This window comes from Rhamphochromis longiceps, linkage group LG23 (assembly GCF_057381845.1).
Source record: "Rhamphochromis longiceps isolate RC_006_pf linkage group LG23, R_longiceps_female_GT1.1, whole genome shotgun sequence".
NCBI classification, from domain to species: domain Eukaryota; kingdom Metazoa; phylum Chordata; class Actinopteri; order Cichliformes; family Cichlidae; genus Rhamphochromis; species Rhamphochromis longiceps.
Window position 1 is genome coordinate 23,083,454 of NC_140578.1, and position 22,604 is coordinate 23,106,057.

Here is a 22,604-nt window from a genome sequence, read left to right on the forward strand (position 1 = left end):
AGAGGTGGTTTCAAAATAGAAGTAATCCTTGTCAGTGTTTCTTCTAAAGACACCTCTGTGGATGTTGTGAGATCATCTACTCATCACAGGACTGACAATTCTGCCCTTTCACCTACTAAGTGATGTGTTCACATCTGCCAGTGCTGAAGTTCCAAGAACTTCAGTTCCGCCAATGGCCACTAGGGGCCAGCTCCGAAAGTGAGTCAATCCCCATGGACGTCAGTGTGAAAATGTCCAACTCTGAAGCAGAAATTATAGTAAACATCTTGCTGCAGTGGATGGTACTTTTCAAACACAAGGGATTAGAAATAAAAACCTGCCTCTAAAACAACCCTGCTTCAAAAATAAAGAGTTTGCTACCCAGTCATTATACAAGTGCTTTTTTCTATACATAATAGGGGTGGGGGGGGGAAATCGATACTGTGTAGTATCGTGATATTTTGTTTGCTAATAATGTATCGATACAGGGACAGCAGAAATCGATATTTTGTTGCAAACAAGGTTTTTGGGGACTAGAACTCTGTCTTCAGAGCATGTTGATCCTTTTTCTGAGCAAGAATCCTGACATTCCTTCACTGTCCAAATGTGTTTAACTTTTTTTTGGCAGCAATAAACATGACAGTTTACTTATTTTAATTTAAGACATGTTTTATTTTAATTAAGTTTAAAACTTTTTTATTTAATGTAAAATTATATTTTGTTTTAATTTACTTTCAAATTATTCAGTTGCTGAATGGGCTGCATAGTTTTCATAAGTTGCATAGTTCAGAATAGCTATAATTGTACCAGATGGTTGCATTCAGTTAAGTTGGACTAGACTATAATACAAGCCGTTCAGTTTGTCAACAATAAAACTGACTGAAATGAGAGAAAGACTGAGTGTGAGACTTTGATATTAGATAAAATGAATATTGATAAAGTTTACCTTTATGTACAGAATCTGAATATCGCAAAATATTTAAAAAAAATTGCAATAATATCGTATCGTGCGTTAAGTATTGTGATAATATCGTATCATGGGATGTATGGTGATTCCCACCTCTAATGCACTTTTAATCTAATGTTCACATACGAATGCATCAGGGGCAACTCAGGGTGCCCAAAGATACATAACTTAGAGGGGCCAAGGATCGACCCTCCAACCTTCTGATTGGTGGATAGCCTGCTTTACCTTCTGAGCCACAGCCAAACCTTTAAACTTAATCATAATCTGTGACATTGTTGAGAAAGCAAAAAATGTATGAGTTCTATGAAGGCCACTTTAGTTTTGGATGGTCGTGCCAGCTGCAGTAATTTATATGGGGCAGAAATGCTGTTCTTGGACCACCTGGTGGTGGGTAAAGCATTACTGACAAGCTACATCAGCAAATACAATAGACATCTTCAAAAGTAAAAGAACTGAAGTGACAGTGGGTTGCAAAGAAGCTTGCAGAGTCAGCAGCAACTGTTTGCACAGTGATGCAATTTAAGCAGCCTATCTGAGATTTGCAAATGACGAAGTGTACAGGCTGAGCCATGGTTTCGTGTTGAGGGGTTGGAGCTAATGTTGTGCTCAGGGGGGAACGCTGTGATGGGGAAAACTGCTTATTTATGAGTTTTCTTGGCATCCAAAGGATAGGATAAGAGTATGGCTCATTGTGAGCTTTCTCTCAGGGTTTCAGCATTAAGATCAGTTAATTGCCTTTGAAGAAATGTCGAAATTGACCTGATCAAGTGAGACAGATCAAGTGTCTTCTCCACTGATTTTTAGTTAATGTATGTTTGTAAAGGCTTCAGTGTGAAATTCGGATTTGGATCTCCAAGACTCTGCAGGTCATTTGCCAGAGTTAGAAACTGCCAATAATGCAGAGAGGCTGCTCAATTAAAACACAACCAGATAATTCTGGAAGTGTCTTTCTGCCATTTTTTTTGCCTCTTCTCATTTCAGAGAAGTTGAGCGAGGTTTTGTCGGGGCCTTTCACACGACACTAAGATGAGTATTAATTTCCTGTTTGCCTCATTTCTGATGAAGAGGGAAAATCTGTGGATTATGTCGCCCTCTGACCTCCATCTCCGCCTTCCTCCATCCTTCCTCCGTCTTCTCTCAGTTTGCCCCCTGTTTGACCCACTTGGAATCCCTCCTCCAGGGAGGCGTATGCGGGTCAAGTTGGATGTCAGGATGCACAAAAAGTATCTAGTCATCTGTGTTCGACCTTTCCAGGGGCTGATGAGTAATGACGTGTTTGTTCCACCTTGCACTTTGTTCTTTTGTTTGTTTTTAAACCGATGAAGATGATGCGCTGGTGGGTTGACAGTCGCTTTGGATGACTGATAAGATTGTGAAGATGTCAAATTATCATCCTGTAAAAGCTTGAATTAATGAGTTTGGTGATAAGATAAGAAACTCTTTAGATATATCGTTTTTGTTAAAAAGCAGTCTGGGGAAATCAGTGGGTGTTTGCTGATTCTGGTGCTTTGCAGAGACAAAGAGACAGTCATGAGAAGGCCAAAAACATACTTTTTTACTCAGTTAAGCAACTCCTGTTAATTGGTTTCATCCTACAGTGAGGAAAAGTTGCACTTAATAATGAATTACTCATGAGTAATGAAGATGGATGCACTTTTGAAAATAAAAGAATGACGAACTGTGCTGAGGAACATTTGGGTTTCATAAACAGGGCAGCTGCTGTGTGAGAGACAGGATCATTTACTGTAACCATTAAAAACATGTGGTGCTCAGTCCAGCGGTTCTATTCCTGTCACGCTCCCGATATTTTTGGACGGAGCTGTAACTATACGTCTCTCAGTTTCTTTCTTTCCCTTCATCCCTTTCTCTTTCTGGCTAAGCCTCCCTGGCTGGGCAGCTCTCCTCTGTAAGAGACATTACTTCCTGTATGATCTTAGTTTTTTTTTTTCTTTCTCTGCCTTTCTTCAGAGAGCCTGCCTGCCTTTTATCTGGTTCTGTCTGTATGCAGATGGATAACTAATTAAAGAAAAATAGAACTGAAGCAAAATAAGCGAAAATATTTAAAATTTTAATGTTCATTGTACCAGAGGGTAGTTTTGGAAGCCGGGGATTGTAGCCCAAGGATTTCCGCCTGATTTATAGCTGAGTTGCTGCCCAAAGTGGAGGAGTTTAAACATCTCTGGGTCTGACTGGAGCAGAATTGAAAGCTGAGGGTGAATTTATGAATTTATGATGTTATGGTGAATTTACTGAAATGTCCACTCCTGGGAATATTGTGGCATTGTGTTAGCACACACCTGAATGCTACTGACCTGCAAACTGCCAAAACTAATGCTTTTATAGAGATGCTCAGACTTATCAATCATCAGTACGCTTAACCTCTTAATTCTTAACCTCTGATGTTAGTAAGGGTGTATCCAGGAGGTTCCTATAGAGCAGGGGTGGGCAACTTCAGGCCTCGAGGGCCGGTGTCCTGCAGGTTTTAGATATCACCCTGGGTCAACAGACCAGGCCTGTGGAGAATGAAAGACATGTTGAGGAGGTAATTTAGCCATTTGAATCAGCTGTGTTGGATCAAGGACACATCTAAAACCTGCAGGACACCGGCCCTTGAGGCCTGGAGTTGCCCACCCCTGCTATAGAGGAAGGACAAAGAGTCGTGTGAAAACTGTTTTCTGCTAGTTCCAGGTTCTTGGAAAGCAGCTGAATAATAAAGAGGACAGCCACAACAGGAACCTGTCCAGCAAGCAGACTGGTGGGATATCACAAGGGCTGGGTTTTCAAAATAAGGGCCAGGAGATTATCCACTAGTAATCTGATTGCATATGGTGATGAACCATTAAAGACATATAAACAAACATACAGAAATGAGTTTCCATATAATTGAAAGTATAAAGTCTTTGCGTGGGAAATACTGAAAGTTCACCTGTAACTCAGAAACTTTAAACATTCATAATAAAAATCTGCTTTCTGTACAATTTACATGTGGTTATAACCTTAAACTGCTAAAATAGTAGTATAGTTTTCAGCAAGCATTAGCGGCATTAGTAAATACATTTCCTACTCTGTGCATCAACTGAGTAGACGAATGAAAATGTCTTAAATTACAAGAGACCTTGTGGTTTAATTTAATAGCTAAAGGCTAAAGCTGATAAGTTAAGCATGACCACATGGGTTAATAGCATAAGCACAAAAAATTACTGTCGAGCAAGACAACATTAATAACAGTGGCATTGTTCTGTCACTTGCAGAGATGTTCATTCTTTTAAAAAAAAAAAAAGAAGGAAATATTTGACTTTCCTCCTCTGTGAGTTATCTTTTCCCCACTTTTTCCCCTCTTATTCTTTCTACTCTAATAACTCCCCCCCCCCCTTTCCTGTTTGGAAAATCTCTTCTCCCCTCCTCTCTCTCCTTCATTCAGCCCTCTGTTGCATTCGGTGTCTCTCTCCGAATGCCTGTTTTTGGCTCCAGAACTCCCCCACGGTCCTTTCACACTGTTTTAATGTTAACAGGATGCTCTGTGTTCTGCCTCCTTACAGTCCCAAAGCAGAGCAAACGTGCAAATCTGTGTTTCTTCATGGCCGACTTAAGCTTTAACTCATCCCCTGGCTCAGCCCCAGCGGTCCGATCCAAGAATTTGATAAATCTTAAAAGCAGCTCGCCATGGAGTGCGTCTGTTTGGCATGCACACTCTTGTAATCACTTGTTTGTGGAAGATAATTATTTTTGATTTATTCTTTAGAATATTATCATCCCTACAATTGAATTGGAAGCTATCCTAATGACTTCTGTTTCTATTTTTTTTTTTTTTTGGCCACATAAAAACTGCGACCACGTTGTAGAACTTTACATAGTGAAAATTTATCAAAGTACTTGGGGAAATTCGTAGTAGATACCAAAAGAGTTTTTCATGTCAGTCTCCAAACATGTTTGTTTCTGCTGTAAAGTTTTAACATGGGCGTCAATGGATATTGATCGCCTTTGGGGGCACCCTCAAGTGGCCATTAGAGGAACTGCAGTTTTGGTGCTTTTGATCCACATCTGCTTCTCTCAAGAAATGAGAGTTGTGCTTTAGAAGTGCTGATAGTTGGTTTTTGTCAACTTTTACCAGAGCCAAGCTAGCTAAAATTTCCCCATTATCACTTTTAACGTATGCTAACCTACACCTTAACCCACTTACCCTACAAAGTCAGTTACAGATTAAAAGGAAATCTTGCTTTTTTGAAGGAAAACCAAACAGTACGATCTTGTTAGAGAACAAAACCATTTGTTTCATATGGTTTTGCAAAAGAAAGCATGTGCAATAACAACAACAATAAAACAATGCTTGCAATGACACTCAAGCCCATAATGAGAAAATAAAACACCCAGACAGGCAAAAAATATTCACACGTGCTGACACTGTAAATAGATTAGATCATCTCTGGCTTTGTTGTTGTGCATCAGCGGCAGCTTAAAAGAGAGGAAAGGCCACGCTGACGATCGGATTAACGCTGCCGGCAGACTCCAGGTGACAGAGCTAAGCTGCTGCGCGCACGCATGTCTCCCGCCCGGCTGCTTCAAGCACAGTCCAAAATGAAAGCTGTCATGTAGAAAACGCCCCTCATTTGATTCAGGACTAGCTAGACATGATTCAGAGGTTTAAATGTAAAGATGTTGGTGAATTAAAGCAGCTTAGGCTTGTTTCTGACCCAGTGACACACAGCTCCTCTTTTAGAGAGAAGGATGTTACAAGTTAAACATTTTTTTCCACAGTTTAATGATGTCCTAACATGTATTCTTTTTTTCCCTCACAGAGAAGACGCCTCAGCTCGTCGCTTTCCTATCTCATTGATCACCGACGACAGCTTTTCAACTTCGGTAAGCCAACACAGTTTTAACATGAATTCTTCTCAGTATTTTAGTTAAAAACACAGCTTCAAAGGTGTTACAGTAACAACATTGAATAAATTCATGAATGGCTGATGAGTTATTTCACTCCAGAACAAAGAACATAGACACAGTGACTCATGCTCTGAAAAGCATGGCATAGGGGAACAGTCGGCTACAAACATAACATTTTTCCATACAGGACACAGCTAGGGCCCTTGTGAACATAATAATGTTACCCACAGCTGGCTCAATGATATAAATACCATGCTAATACAACCTGAACTACAGCAACAACAAAAAAAACTTTACTTAAAAAGAACTTTATCCACTTATTTAAAAAGTGGATATTTAAATTTATAAGTGGCAATGCAATTTAGAAGTAGGTGTAGACCCTACAATATTACAGAAATAATGTTCAGCAACTTATATGAAACTCATTTTTGCATGTCACGCTGCAGCTAAGCATGTTTCAGTTTGACAAGGATGCAGTTTCATGCAAAACAAAGTCAGCGGAGAGCGATGAGTTGTTTTCTACTCTGGTCTTGAACAACTTAATAAATGTGCTCCATCCGATTTTACCTCCATGAGATAAAATGACGCACCATCGCTGCCATCTGCAGAGCCACCTTATATACATATAAACCTAGGCAAGGCAAGGCAAGGCAAGTTTATTTGTATAGCACAATTCAACAACAAGGTGATTCAAAGTGCTTTACAGAGACATTAGAAACAAGAACAAATAAAAAGCATGATTTAAAATTGAATAAAACAAGCAAATAAACTAACTAACTAATTAACAAACAAACAAACAAACAAACAACAGTATATAAAATCAAAACAGATAAAATCAGAACAGTAGATAAAATCAGTAGTTAAATGTAAGTTTTGAAATTTAAGCTTAAAGTGTGGATTTGGTGCTTTATTCAAATGCAGCTGAGAACAGGTGAGTCTTCAACCTGGATTTAAATAAACTGAGTGTTTCAGCTGATCTGAGGCTTTCTGGGAGTTTGTTCCAGATATAAGGAGCATAAAAGCTGAATGCAGCTTCTCCGTGTCTGGTTCTGACTCTGGGAACTGATAAAAGACCGGATCCAGATGACCTGAGGGATCTGGAAGGTTCATACTGGGTCAGGAGGTCATTGATGTATTTTGGTCCTAAACCATTCAGAGCTTTATAGGCCAGCATCAGAACTTTAAAGTCTATCCTCTGACGGACAGGCAGCCAGTGTAAGGACCTCAGAGCTGGACTGATGTGGTCCACTTTTTTGGTCTTAGTGAGGACTCGAGCAGCAGAGTTCTGAATGAGCTGTAGTTGTCTGACTGATTTTTTAGGTAGACCTGTAAAGATGCTGTTACAGTAATCAAGCCTACTAAAGATGAATGCATGGACTAGTTTTTCCAGGTCCTGTTGAGACATCAGATCTTTTATCCTTGATATATTCTTGAGGTGATAGTAAGCTGACTTTGTTATTGTCTTAATGTGTTTTTCTAAGTTTAGGTCTGCATCCATCACTACACCCAAATTTCTCGCCTGGTTTGTGGTTTTTAGATGTATAGATTGAAGTTCTCTGGTGACCTGTAATCGTTTTTCTTTGGCGCCAAAGACTATTACCTCAGTTTTGTTTTTGTTTAGCTGGAGAAAATTGTGGCACAACCAGTCATTGATTTCCTCAATGCATTTACCAAGAGCCTGTACAGGGCCTCGGTCTCCTGGTGACATTGTGATATATATTTGTGTGTCATCTGCATAGCTGTCATAGTTTATTTTGTTGTTGTTTATAATCTGTGCCAGTGGGAGCATGTAGATGTTAAACAGAAGGGGTCCCAAGATGGAACCTTGGGGAACTCCACATGTGATACTTGTCTGCTCAGATGTGAAGTTACCTATTGATACAAAGTATTTCCTGTTTTCTACGTATGTTTTGAACCAGTTTAGTACAGTTCCTGAAAGACCTGTCCAGTTCTCCAGTCGTTTGAGTAATATGTTGTGGTCAACTGTATCAAATGCTGCACTGAGATCCAGTAAAACTAGGACTGACATTTTTCCACTGTCTGTATTCAGACATATGTCATTAAACACTTTGGTCAGAGCGGTTTCAGTGCTGTGATTCTGTCTAAAACCTGACTGGAAGGCATCGTAGCAATTATTCTGTTTTAAGAAGTAACTGAGCTGTTGAGAAACTGCTTTTTCAATGATCTTACTTAAAAACGGGAGATTTGAGATCGGCCTGTAGTTGTTCATTTGTGTCTTGTCAAGATTGTCCTTTTTCAGTATAGGTTTGATTACAGCAGTTTTTAGTGATTCTGGAAACACACCTGATAATAAAGAAAAGTTGACGATCTGTAACAGGTCTGACTCTAAAGTCTTTGAGACCTTTTTGAAAAAACTTGTTGGCAGGACATCTAAACAGCAGGAGGAGGAGTTCAGTTGACCTAAGATGTCCTCCAGGTCTTTGCTGTTAATAGGTTGAAACTGTTTCATGGTGTTTAAACAGTTTTTTGGTGGACACAGTACATATCCTGGATCTGCTGTTGATGTACCAATTGCTTGTCTAATTTTTTGGATTTTTTCAGTGAAGAATTTGGCAAAGTCATTGCAGGCCATGGTCGAATGAAGTTCAGCTGCCACTGACACAGGAGGGTTTGTTAGCCTGTCAACTGTAGAAAATAAGACCCGAGCATTATGGCTGTTTTTAGTGATGATGTCAGAGAAGTAGGACCTCCTTGCATTCCTCAGTTGTAAATTATAATTGTGAAGTTTCTCTTTATAAATGTCATAATGAACCTGGAGGTTTGTTTTTCTCCATCTGCGCTCAGCTTTCCTACACTCTCTTTTTTCATTTTTCACCAGTGTGGAGTTTCTCCATGGAGACTTTTTCCTTCCAGAGATAACCTTCACCTTAATGGGAGCAATAGTGTCCATTACATTTAACATGTTAGCATTGAAGCTATTGACGAGCTCATTGACTGACCCTCTGGGCAGGTCAGGTGTTAATGGGAAGACCTGGTTAAAAATTGCACTACTGTGTTCAGTTATACACCGTTTTGTGATCACTGTTGTTGATATATTTGTGTGGGCTGAGATTTTACTTTCAAAGAAAACACAGTAATGATCAGACAGGCCCACATCAGACACAGTAACCTACTAGAGACATCGCTGATAAACTCTGGCTTAATGAGAGCTTTTAAAGTGACATAAAGAAAAGAAAAAGCAAAAGCAGGAAACCTGCTGCCAGATTCACTACTTCTGCTCAAATGCCCCCATGACATTTCACACTCAGTTTTCCCATGACTCATGGGGCCCAGGGAGCCAGCTCTAAGTAACTGCACTCAGCCAGAGGATCAGCTTGACTATTGTCAAATATATATATATATATATATTTAAATATAATAGAGGGGGAATTATGCTCACAAAGAAGAGAAATGATTGTTTGCGTTGGTGTCATGACGGATATTTTTGTATGCCAAAAAGGAGTCATTAAGCTGAAAGTCTAATCTTGTGTTTTCCCGCTGATATGTGTTTGAGTGGCGTCACAGAGAGAGAAATGACAGAGCGAGCGGCAGGACGGAGATTTCACAACCATCTGTTTCTATATCTAGCTTGTGTTAACAACGCGCTCGCTCCTAAGCAACGACTTCTGGATGCATTTGAGCTGTGTTTGTTTGCGTGAGCCGGTGGGTGTTTGTGTACGTGTCAGTTGATTTCTAGCAGATTGTGTGCGTAGGTGTAGGTGTATACAAGTGCGGTAGTGCAGTAATTGGCATCAAAATTCACTTCAGTTTGGGTAATAAAGAGAGGGCTTGGGCTGACAGACAGGAAGTTTTGAGAAACACGGCGGCGAGCTCGTGCTGTGTAAACATGTCACAGTTGTCCTGTTTGTCCTGGCAGCCGTTTGTTTGATGTGTCAATAATAGAAAGTTATTCAGTTCACAAGTGTAATTCCAGCTCTTCATGATCATGAATGGTCCACTGTCTACTTGGTGGGCACGGTAGGCTGGTAGAGATTTGCCTCCACTCTTTAATACCATAATAAAAACGAAATAATAAGCTAAAAAAACCCGAAATTATTAGCACTGAGCCTTCAGGAGATACATCCAAAATGAGCTTTGATGTATTTCACAGCTATAGGGCTTCGTTACGCTGTCTTTAATTCACATAGTTTTCTTTTCTTTAACTGTCTGTCGATATGTGCGTATCTGAGGATCCTGGCAAAGCTGTACCTCAGCCTCCAAGTGTTGTAAGTAATTAAGTAAGTTTATTTATTTATTAAATACTTTTCACATACAAACAGTCAAAAAGTAGTGTAAAAAAAACAAGTAAAAGAACTAAAAAATGAAGTGGCATAAAAACAAGAAAAAAAAACACCTGTATGGTGTTCAGACGCTGAATTCATTTCTTTTACACCATCTTTACTGTAGACCCCGTCTACATGTCTCTGAGCAGTAACTTCATTTCAGTTGACGTCAGGTCAGCGATTCCTCTCTGATATCCCAGTTTGACTCGGCGCAGAGCAAACCATCTCCAGCCGAGATGAACTGAGTCATCTCTTGGGTTTGAAAGCCTCACCTTTACTCCTCCAAACATACCTCTGGTCATTGTGACCAAGCATCTCAGTCTTTGTCTCATCTCTCCATAAAACCTTTCTCCAGAAGGCATCTGGCTTGTCCATTTGGGCAGCTGCAAATTTTAGTTGAACATACAGTATAGGTGTCGATTTTGGAACAGGGGCTCCACCAGGGGAGCAGTGATTCTGCCAATTACGCTGACACCATTGAATGCACAGGTTCACCTGACACAGATGTGCCGGGGAAGATACTGCAGAAGCAAACAGTTTTTGATCATGCAGTTTATTATGCTTGACTGTGTTGTTTTTCTTTCGATGTGTGTTCCTTATGTATCTAAACAATCTGGCTGTAACCTTTTTTGAAAAGCAAAAGGTGTGGGAAACGACAATAGGAGCCAAGACTAAACTGGAAGGGTTGCAAGATGATTAACAAAATTAGGAGTTTTCTCAAGTTTTCTTTTTCTTTTATTGATTATTTTTGTAATCAAAGCATGAAAGGCATACATTCTTGATTTATTTCTCTTTTAAATCCTGCTGTGTGGTATTTTTCTTACTGTCATAGCAACTAAAGAGTCTACATGCAAAAATATATAATTAATACCGCCTGTCATGAACCAAGCAGCCAGGAACACACAGGCACAAATGTAAACTTCAAAAAATGGGTTTTATTATACCCCCAAAAAGGACAAGATGATTACAAAAATTCAAAATAACAAAAAATAAAGTCTTTAAGAACCAAGTGGGCCCATAAAAGAGGTTAACTTAACAGACCGCTACTCAAAAATCACTTAACAAAAACATAACTCAACAAACTGACCTGCCCAAATGAGAAACAGCTCCAGTTATATAGCAAATGAATAAACCATTATATACACCAAAGGTGAAAACTAAAGAGATAACAGATAACCATCATTCAAGAAGAACCCCATTCCCCCTGCATGATCACAATAGATGGTCCATTCCACTTTATTGGCTTCTGCATTTAAACCAGCTCCACCCTCAGCCTCCTCTTTCAGCCAAACCAGGAAGGACTGGAGCGGAGGTCAGGTAACTCAGAAAGAGCAGAAATATAATCAATATAACATACCTGTATAAAATAACAAACAATGCAAAGGAAAGTCTATGCCACCATTTGGGCTATAGCTTAGTGCTGTCATGCATTACAGGTAAACTCAAAATATCAAATTAATTAACTTATGATCACAGAAACTTTAGAGCATAACGTAAACATAAGACAAAAGACCAAATGAATATTACCTAAGTATCTCAGTTGTGTGGTTGCATGCATCCATCACACACTCCCCCCCTTCAGCAGTGAGCTGGAACAGCGAGAGAGATAGTCCGCTGTGCAGTTGTTCTTGCCTGCGATATGCTGAATGGTAAAACGGAATGGCTGCATCGCAAGGTACCATCTGGTGATTCGTCCATTCGTATCCTTCATTTTCTCCAACCACTGGAACGCCTTGTGGTCAGTTTCCAGTGTAAATTCCCGGCCTAGGAGGTAATACTTGAGGGAATCAAGTGCCCACTTGATTGCTAAAGCCTCTTTTTCCACCGTTGAGTATCTCATCTCTCTTGGGAACATTTTACGGCTAATGAAAGCCACCGGGTGTCGCTCATTGGGTGGTCCCTGTAGAAGAACAGCCCCCAGACCCCTGTCAGAAGCATCAGTTTGAAGAATAAAAGGTTTCTCAAAATCTGGGGTATACAAGACTGGAGTCTTACTGAGGGATTGCCTGATGTCCTGGAAAGCTGCCTCAGCCTCCTCCGTCCACTGAATCTGGTTAGGGCACCTAGAACCTGTTAGATCAGTGAGGGGAGACGCCCTGGCAGAGAAATGAGGGATAAATCTGTGGTAGAACCCTGCCATGCCAAGAAATGATCTAAGTTGTTTCCTTGTCTGTGGCAAACTGCAGGATTCAATGGCGCTGATTTTGCTCACTTGTGGTTTTATTCATGAAATGAAATGAAATGAAATGAAATGAAATCACCCCATTACCTATGACAAATCCCAGATATTCAGTTTCAGCCTTGGCAAAAACACATTTTGCCGAATTAGCAGTCAGCCCAGCTTCTCTGAGACGCTCTAGTACCTTTTCTAGATGTTGGAGGTGTTCCTCCCAGGTTTGGCTGTAAATCACAATATCATCCAGATATGCTGCCGTGAACTCTGACAAACCACACAGTACCCGATCCATCAGCCTCTGAAATGTTGCAGGGGCTCCATGCAAACCAAAAGGCAGGACTGTGAATTGGAATAGCCCCCATGGTGTCCGGAAGGCAGTCAGTTCCCTTGAGCGCTGAGTAAGTGGCACCTGCCAATAGCCTTTGCAGAGATCCAGAGTCGTCAGGTACTGGGCTTTCCCAAGTCGCTCAATCAGATCATCAACCCTAGGTGTAGGGTATGAATCGAACTTTGAGATGGCATTCAAGTACCTGAAATCAATACAAAACCGCAGGCTACTATCCTTCTTTGGGACCAAAACCACTGGGTTGCACCACTCGCTCTTAGATGGTTCAATGATCCCTAGAGACAACATTAAATCCACCTCCTTCCTCAATGATGTTAACAGCCGCTCTGGAATCCTATAACTCATACGTCTCACAGATGCTCCATCCTTTAATATAATGTCATGTTCAATAACATCCGTCCTCCCAGGATTCTCCTGAAACACCCCAGAGCTGCATAACTCTTTCACCTGAAGCTGTTTTTCTTCTGAAAGGTGATTAAGGTCCAAATGCTGGAGCACCCCTGAAGGAAGATACTGCTCCTCTACCTCTTCCTCCTCATGAATCTCCCTTATCAAAAGAACTTCTGCTCTCTTCGGCCTCTCCACCCACTCCTTCAGGAGATTTACATGCAAAACTCTACTGGAGCGAGAGTGACCTGGAGTTGCCAGCTGATAGGTGGTAGCTCCCAGTTTCTGCTGAATCTGAAAAGGTCCTTGCCATTTAGCTAACAGCTTACGGTCATCACTTGGAAGGAGTACAAGTACCTTTTGTCCAGGTTCAAATGACCTCTCCCGAGCTGACCGATCATACCAGACCTTCTGATGTTGCTGGGCAGCTACCATATGAGCTTGGGCTAGCTCAGTCATCTTCTCAAGTCGCTCCCTCATCTGTATAACATATGAGATGACATTAGTAGCCCCTGCCTCACTCCGGTCACCCTCCCACATTTCTTTCAGCAAAGAGAGGGGCCCCCTTACTTCATGACCATATAACAGTTCAAAAGGTGAAAAGCCAGTAGAAACTTGGGGTACTTCTCTATACGCAAAGAGCAGGTAAGGCAGCCACTGATCCCAGTCAGTACCAGTGTCATTCACAAACTTGCGCAACATCTGCTTCAGGGTCTGGTTAAAGCGCTCCGTCAGGCCATCTGTTTGAGGATGGTATGGAGTAGTCCTTAGCCCTTTAATGCCAAGAAGCTGGTAGACCTGTTTTAATAAAGTTGACATAAAATTAGTCCCACGGTCTGTCAGGATCTCACGAGGGAATCCCACCCTTGAGAAAAATTGCACCAGACAAAAAGCCACAGACTTGGCCTTTACAGATTTAAGAGGAAAAACTTCAGGGTACTTTGTGGCATAATCAGTTATTACCAGCATGTAACGGTTCCCTGCCCTGCTTTTCTCAACAGGTCCGACAACATCCATCCCCAACCGTTCAAATGGGGTGCTAATAACTGGCAAAGGCTGAAGTGGAGCTCTGGAGGGGGTTTTGATGGAAGTCTTTTGGCACTGAGGGCAGCTTTTACAAAATTGGGCCACATCAGCACGCAGGCCCGGCCAGTGGAAATGCTTCCTAATGCGAGCCATGGTTTTATGCTTCCCTAAATGTCCTGCCCACGGCACAGAGTGCCCCAAATTCAGTACCACCTCCCTGACTCCACTAGGAACCATCAGCTGTACCTGTGATCTTTGCCGGCGATAAAGAATGCCATCTTTCAGAAAAAAATCCTCACTGCTGTTAATATCTGGTTCCATCTCATGTCCTTGTTTTTTGGCTTTCTGAAGAAAGGGTGCTAATACTGGATCATTGTGTTGCATCTCAGTGATATTAGCTGGGACTTTAAAGTCCAAAGACATTTCAGGTTCACAGACGGGAGATGCTTTCACAATAGTATGATGAAATTTCTCTCGCCTCCTCTCCATGCGGGACTTGCGCAACTTCCCGGGTGCCGTCTCTAATTCTGCCTCATAAAATGGCAGAGCACTAAGGGTCTGAGTGGCATCTGCTGGCTTCATAGCTTGAGCCCTAGTTACTGCAACATTGCATGTGTGGCTATAATCCAAAAGGTCAAACAGCACAGGTAGATCTCGGCCTAATATAACAGGGAATGGCAAATTATCTGCAACCCCAATATTCAGGAGATAAACCTGTCCTTGCACCTTGATGTATAGGTCCGCTGTTGGATAAGGCTTTTCATCTCCATGAACACAACAAACAGGAATCGTTTCAGTCATATTAATACTATTTAAGGGGACAAACTGTCTATGTACAAGAGTCTGTGTGCTACCTGTATCAATTAGTGCCTTTAATGTATCACCATTAATCTCAACTGATGTCATCTTTAACCCTCTGTCTAATTTTATCTCAGAGTTATCATGGTTTCGAGGCACAAAGCACATTTGGGTTAATTTAGCTGAGTTTTCAGGGCACATGGGCTTTGTATGACCTTCCATTCCACAAAGATAGCATACCAAGGGTTTGGCCGGGGACTTCAAAGACCCATTGGGTGAGTGGCTATATGAAGCCCTACTCACATTGGCAGCTGGTCTTTGCGGGAGTGATTTCCGGCTGTCCTTCGTTTTCCAAGCCATGAAGCTCCAAGGCTGTCCCTTTTTCCGTGCCGCCACAAAAACGTCAGCCAGCTTTGCAGCCTCAGCAGCAGAAGGCGGATTATGCTCTTTTATCCACACCTGCAACTTGGGAGATAGCATTCGTAAATATTGCTCAAGAATGATGATTTCCCCAATGTCCTGAATGGTTTTATCTTCAGGGTGGACCCATTTTACATAAAGCTCCTTCAGCCGTGCATACAACTCTTTAGGGCTTTCTGCAGGGTTTACATCAAGAGATCGAAATCTCTGCCTATAGGTCTCAGGATTGATATATTATATTTATAAAGAATAGCTGCCTTAACCTTGTCATAATCCAAAAAATCATCAACATCCATATGTACATATGCACCTCTTGCTTTGCCCGTAAGCAGCGGTACAAGGTGAAAAACCCAATCATGTCTCTGCCACCGACAGGCCATTGCAATGCGTTCGAAGGTAATCAAAAAATGTTCAATATCATCCTCGTTGGTGAGTTTTTGCAACTTAGGCTCCAGAAAATGGGACTGACCTGATGAACCAGTAACTGATATACTGGGACCAGCTTGAGGAAGAATGTCATCATCTAGAGATGCTGGATCAGGTGATTCAGCTGCCTGACCTTCAGGCACTGGAGAAGTGCGGGCTTGTACTTCTACCTGTAACAACTGAAACTGGTGTTGAAGTGCTTTAAAACGTTGTTCTTGCTTTGCACTCTCCTCCTTCTGTTTAGCCTCTCTGGCCTCCTGCTGGCCCATATGTGAACAGAGAAGAGAGATCAGATCCGATATCGTTGGCTCCCTACCTTGGCCCTCAGTGCTGTCTACCCCTCCAGAAGCTCCATTCTCCTCCTGTTCTCCATCGACTTGTCCTTCTGAGCCCATTTGCTGGCTTGGTACATCTCCTCGGACTACTCTCGCACTCCTTGCTCCTCTCTGCATGGTTCGATAAGGAGTGGAAAAAAAAAAAAAAAAGTGCCTTTTTTGTGTGTGTGTATTTTTTTTTTAAACTGGCTGTATCCCACTGCTGCCACCAATTGTCATGAACCAAGCAGCCAGGAACACACAGGCACAAATGTAAACTTCAAAAAATGGGTTTTATTATACCCCCAAAAAGGACAAGATGATTACAAAAATTCAAAATAACAAAAAATAAAGTCTTTAAGAACCAAGTGGGCCCATAAAAGAGGTTAACTTAACAGACCGCTACTCAAAAATCACTTAACAAAAACATAACTCAACAAACTGACCTGCCCAAATGAGAAACAGCTCCAGTTATATAGCAAATGAATAAACCATTATATACACCAAAGGTGAAAACTAAAGAGATAACAGATAACCATCATTCAAGAAGAACCCCATTCCCCCTGCATGATCACAATAGATGGTCCATTCCACTTTATTGGCTTCTGCATTTAAACCAGCTCCACCCTCAGCCTCCTCTTTCAGCCAAACCAGGAAGGACTGGAGCGGAGGTCAGGTAACTCAGAAAGAGCAGAAATATAATCAATATAACATACCTGTATAAAATAACAAACAATGCAAAGGAAAGTCTATGCCACCATTTGGGCTATAGCTTAGTGCTGTCATGCATTACAGGTAAACTCAAAATATCAAATTAATTAACTTATGATCACAGAAACTTTAGAGCATAACGTAAACATAAGACAAAAGACCAAATGAATATTACCTAAGTATCTCAGTTGTGTGGTTGCATGCATCCATCACACCGCCCCCATTAGCACCACCAGCAGCATAAAAGCCTAAAATGACATCTAGAGCCCAACCTGTAACCAGCTATCAGGATATTGATGAGTTAAACGGCTCCGCTCCCATTTGTGACCCCCCCCCCCCCCCCCGGATCCTGCTGGCTCTGCTGACCTCTTTGTGGATCCATAACGTGGTCAAAGTCACACTCCTCTACTGGTTGCACTGGCTGTTATATCACCATGGAAACAATGACATCACTGCAGGATGGGGCTGATGCATGCCAGGGAACATCTACTGCTGTGATGAGGTTGGGGGCTGAAAATAAAGGGTGCAGAAAGCCAGCAGTTGCTTTCAGTTAAACTCAACCCTGAATTGCCTTAAAAGGGGGAACATCAGTTTGCAGGTGTGGGTTACTTAAAATGAACTGCATAGCACACATTAATGAACTTACTGTTGTCATTGTTTTCGAGTGAGGAGCATTTAGATTACATAAAGTGAATATATTGTCATGGTTACTATGATGATGACTAAGCACCTGTATGGGTTTGTTTGTGTGATGAACACATATCAGTTCAGGCTACATCGTGTTTTGGTGACAGCTGCAGCAGGCAATGTGTTTAACTAATGCACATATGTACAAATTTAAAGGATTTTTTTCAAGCTTGGAGAAATTTTGGAAGGGTCAAGGAAATTAGCTCAGAAATTACTAACAGTAATAATAAGTTAAAGTTAAGTTAAAACCTACCAAGTATAACTTACATACACCAGTTAGACATCACATTATGACCATTACGACAAGCATAAGGATTTGAGCAAGTTTGACAAACTGGCCAGATTGTGATAGCTAGATGAATCGTTCCGAGCATCTCCGAACCTGCAGCTCCTCTGGGTGTTCCCAGTCTGCAGTGATCAGTTTCTGTTGAAAGTGATACAAGGAAGGAACAGCACTGAACCAGAGACAGGGTCATGGGTGGCCACAGGTCAATGATGCACATGGGCAGCTAAGGCTGGCCCGTATGGTCTGATCCAGCACACAAGCTACTGCATATCAAATTGTTCATCACAGCTTGTTGCAGAAGAACGTGCATAGCCACAGATCAGTCAGAGTGCCCATGCTAACCTCTATCCACAAGTTCCCACAATGGGTACATGAGCAGCAGAACCGGACCATGAACGATGGAAGAAGATGGCCTCGTCTGATGAATCAGGTTTTCTTTTACATCATGTGGATAGTTGGGTTCATGTGCATTGCTCACATGACCGGCAAGTGTCATGGTTTGAAAACAAACTATGTATCTAAGCACTGAAGACCATGTGCACCAGTTCATGGAAAAAGTACTCCCTGCTGGCTGTGGACTCTTTCTGCAGGATAATGCACCCTGCCACAAAGTAAAAATGGTTCAGGAATGGCCTCAAAATTCCCCAGATCGCAATCTAATCCAGCATCTATGACGTGCTGGACAAAAGTCTGATCCATGGAGCCTCCACCTCAAAACTTACAGGACTTATCAGTCAAATCAGTCATCCAGTGTTGTTATATTGTCCTCTTTAGGGACATGTATGTGGACATGTTGAAAAGTTTATTAGTAAAACTGTATATATGAACCCCAATCATTACTGACAAATTAAAGAGGTTTAAGGAGGTTATATTCCACAGTCCCACAATTTTACGATCCCTTTTGAGGAACAACTTATCAGCGGTGGGGAGGAAGAACTCCCTTTTAACAGGTAAGAGTCCTTCATGAAACCCAAGAGCTCGGGGAGAGGCAGCCATCCACCATGACTGGAAGAGTGTGATGGAGAAGAGAAGAGAAAAAATAGAGCACCGAGACACGAGGCAGCAACATAAAAGACATTTTAAAAAACTAAGTAATCATCAATCGTCAAGTTTTATGAGTCGATAAAAATCTTATTTTACCATGTATGAGTCTAGCTCATCTTCTTGGCAGGAGATACATGGACAGATCTGGACTGTGACCAAAGAAAGGGAAGGAGACCCGGATACAGTCACTTAGATCTCTTGAAGCAGTTATTTGATAGGAATGCAGATACATAGTGATGTAAACACAGCAAAAAGAAAGGCTGGTGACATTAGTTTTTGATACTCAGGTTATTGTTTAAAGTATTAATAAATAAAAAGTAGGACACAAACAACCTTGAGCTTTTTTACAGTTTTATTATCACGTGATTTAAAATATTTAATGTATTTTTACTGAGTAATATCAACATTATCTAGAAAACAGTGCTTTTGAAAGAGGTGCTAATATAATCTCAGGGCACCTCTACCCCAGTTATTACGGCACTTAATCTGTAAGGAGTGGATATCACCCCTGCCTCGTGTTCACGGCTGTGAGTTTGTGTGTGCGCGTGCCTCGCTCATCGTGCTGCTCTCCAGCATTTACACAGTTCATTCACACTTCGCTGAAGGCACTCATTACGCTTCATACCCCCCCAGCCCCCCGCCACATGTTCTGCTGAGTCAGCAAAACATAATCTGTCCATCTGCTGCCAGAGGAGGAAGCCACTGGATTCTGGGTTGATTACAGGTCACGGGAAACTTTTTTGTCCTTTAGTACTTCACAGTTCTTCTGTTCAGTGTGACAGTCAGCCATCATTCAGTGCACCAATGCGCGTGTAACAAGCTGATTTGCTTGAAAAAAGACACGAACAATAAATAAAATATCTATATCTCTATAACACGTTCATTTCATACAGATATTCAGTAGATACTATCGTGAGATTAGTCTGCTCAAAAGCAAATAGAAGAGATTAAATGATACTGTTAATCTGTAGTGTGGTGTAGAAAATCTTACCTAGTGACCGTGCTGATCCTAGCTGCAAACACAAAGGTTCTCCAACACACACACACATTCAAACACACACTCGGCCTCTCCCACAGAGGATTAAGGCCAGGTTGGCCTACTGAGACAGGCTGCCAGAGATTCCATCCTCCATCCTAAATGGATGGTGACATTCCGATGTGAGTGGCGCTCTACGGAGGCATGATGGGTGACCCAGATTGGGGTGGGGTTGGAAGGGGGGATGAGGTGCAGACAGGGAGGGAAATGTGGTGGGATTAGAGCTTGGGTGGTGCGATGAAATGCTGGGGGTGGAAGGTAGAGAGGAGCGCAGCAGGGGGTCATGAGAGCGCGAGACGATGACAGTAAAAGAGGAAAGAAAGACGAAGAAGAGAAACCCACTCATGTCCGATTAGCCTCAGGCTTGCTGCCACACCTTCTCTTCTTCTTCTCTGCGAGCGATCACGCTGGAACGTTTCATTTAAGGCATCAAACTCGAGATGTGATGGAATTTGACGGATCACTTTTGACTCCTAGTGCTGTTGAGCTAACCCTCTAAGCATTAGAAAAATGTGATGGTCCTCATGCTGTGCTATTGCTGTTAGGATTGTATCTAAAAAATGCCTAAAAATATAAAGATCAAACTTCATTTTGTTGCACTTTGTCTGTTCAACCCTGCAGAGTGTATTTCTTAAAGTATCTTGTGTCTTAAAAGAGAGGGATTGCTGTGGGAAACATGAGAGGAAAACCGTTATAGGGCTTTTCATCACTGCAGAATACGCCTCATTTAATCTTCTAATTTTTTGGTGTTGTGGTTGGAAAATAGCCACTGCAGACTTTATCCCTTTCTAACACACTAAGACTGGTAAACAACCAAGGGGAACCGGTGCGAGAGGGCAATGTCGAATCATGTTAAGTGTGCGAGGATGACAGGGTGTGCCTGGAAAGCAAGGTCTGGAGAGTTGGCAAAGCCAAACAACAGAAAAAAATAGACAATTTGGTGTGACTTCAGTATAAAGTGTTACTTAAGTCCAAAGGTCACAGAATAAATTAAGTATAATTCTAATCTGGGGATTTAAAAAAATCAGAATTTGCTTGTTTATACACTCACCAAACACCATATTAAGACCATATTAAAGTAATAGCATCACAGAGTTGTTATTTCCAACTACTCATCCATGATGAGAATCTCCATCTCCACCACATCCCAAAGGTGCTCTACCAGACTGAGATCTGCTGACTGCAGAGGCCATTTGAGTACAGTGAACTCGGTGAACTTTCTGACACCTGATGGGTGTGTTATGGGTACACTGTGGACATAAATGGATGGACATAGTCAGCAACAATACTCAGGTAGGGTGTGGTAATTAAAGGATGCTCAGTTGGTACTAAGGAGGCCATAAGGAGGCCAAAAGGTGCCAAGAAAATATCCACCACATCATTACACCACCAGCCTGAATCGTGATAAGGCAAGATGGATCCATGCTTTTATGTTGTTTAAATCAAGTTACATCTGAATGTCACAAAAATTGAGACTCACCAGACCAGGCAACAATTTTCCAATTTTCTGTTGTGTAGTTTTGGCAAATCTGTGTGAACTGTAGCCTCAGTTTCCTGCTTAGCTGACAGGAGTGGCACTCAGTGTGGTCTTCTTGAGATTACTTGAGTTACTGTTACCATCCTATCCGTTGAAAGGAGTCTGGCTATTCTCCTCAGGATATTTGCTCTTTCATATCATTCTCTGTATACTGATCACTGTTGAATGGAGGATGCAGAATGGAGAACAAATCACCTTTCTTCCTCATTTTGATGTTCAGTTTAAACTTCAGCAGGTCGTCCTGATCATGTCTGGATGCTGTTTAGAAGCACACCAATCCACACGCGTTTCTTGAATGTCTTTGCTTTAATTTTATTTATCAGTATCCTTAAGAAGTATGGAAAAAATACATGTTCTGCTCCTAAGGTCAATGTGTAATTTAATAGTACTGTAAACAGGCAGTACTCTTTAATTGAAGATTTTAATTGGCCCAAAACTCTGTAAATTAACCTGTTTTTTTACTCAACGTCTTTATTTAAACAGCCAGGGTTTATGACATCCTTTGCAGGGACAATGTGTGAATGCCAAGTGTGGCACAATATTGCTGAAAAAGAAGCTAAAAGCAGGTCAGAGCGGTTCTGAACCACCATGAGCACCATGTGGCTGTCAGCGCACCAGTTTTCTTCCTTAGCAACAGCTGGGACTAGACTGAGCCCTGGGCTGAGATTTTTAGTCTCAGACAGTTTGGCCTAGTATCTTTGAGTGTCAGTAGGTCTTCCTTCTACTCCTTCTTCATCTCTCTCTCTCCCTCTCTGTCTGAGCCTCACACTGCAGCAGACATTAGCCCCGATCACTGCGGGCCTGTCATCATGCGACGCTGCAGGGTGGGAAAGGAGACAGGAAAGGAGTGTAAGGATGAGGCGACACAATCGCTGGCGTGATGGTTATTTTTATTCCATAGTTTGGGGGTATAATAGATGTATTAACATTCTGCTGAAAGTCTGACTGACCGGCCCCTGCCTGCATGAAGGTTGTGCCTCAGAAGGGAGAGGAAGAAGAAAGGAGTCTTCTTGATGGTTTGTTATGATGAAATAATTTGCAGCTGCTTGTTTATAATGATCCTGTTTAGGGAGAATGGCAGACACGGGAGGCAACATTATGTGTTTGCTCTGGAGGGTAAAACATAGCTTTAAGTGAGGCTTGATTAAAACGTAGATACTTCAGCAGCACGTACTTGAATGCAACAAAGCTTTTTGTTATTGTAATTGGTGGAAATGTGGTCGCTGTGTTATATTCCGAGATTTGTGTGCATATTGAGCACTTGTTTGCTACTGAAAGGGTGAGCCTGTCAAACCCA

General features: G+C 41.7%; 1 protein-coding gene across 1 annotated transcript in view; it reads left to right on the plus strand.

The window, feature by feature from the left end:
- LOC146641956 (uncharacterized) overlaps nt 1-22,604 on the plus strand; it is an 88,621-nt gene that overhangs the window by 41,484 nt on the left and 24,533 nt on the right. The window contains exon 3 of the mRNA XM_085397288.1: nt 5,743-5,806. The gene's annotated coding sequence lies outside the window, so the exon portion shown is untranslated. The remainder of the gene's footprint in view (nt 1-5,742; nt 5,807-22,604) is intronic.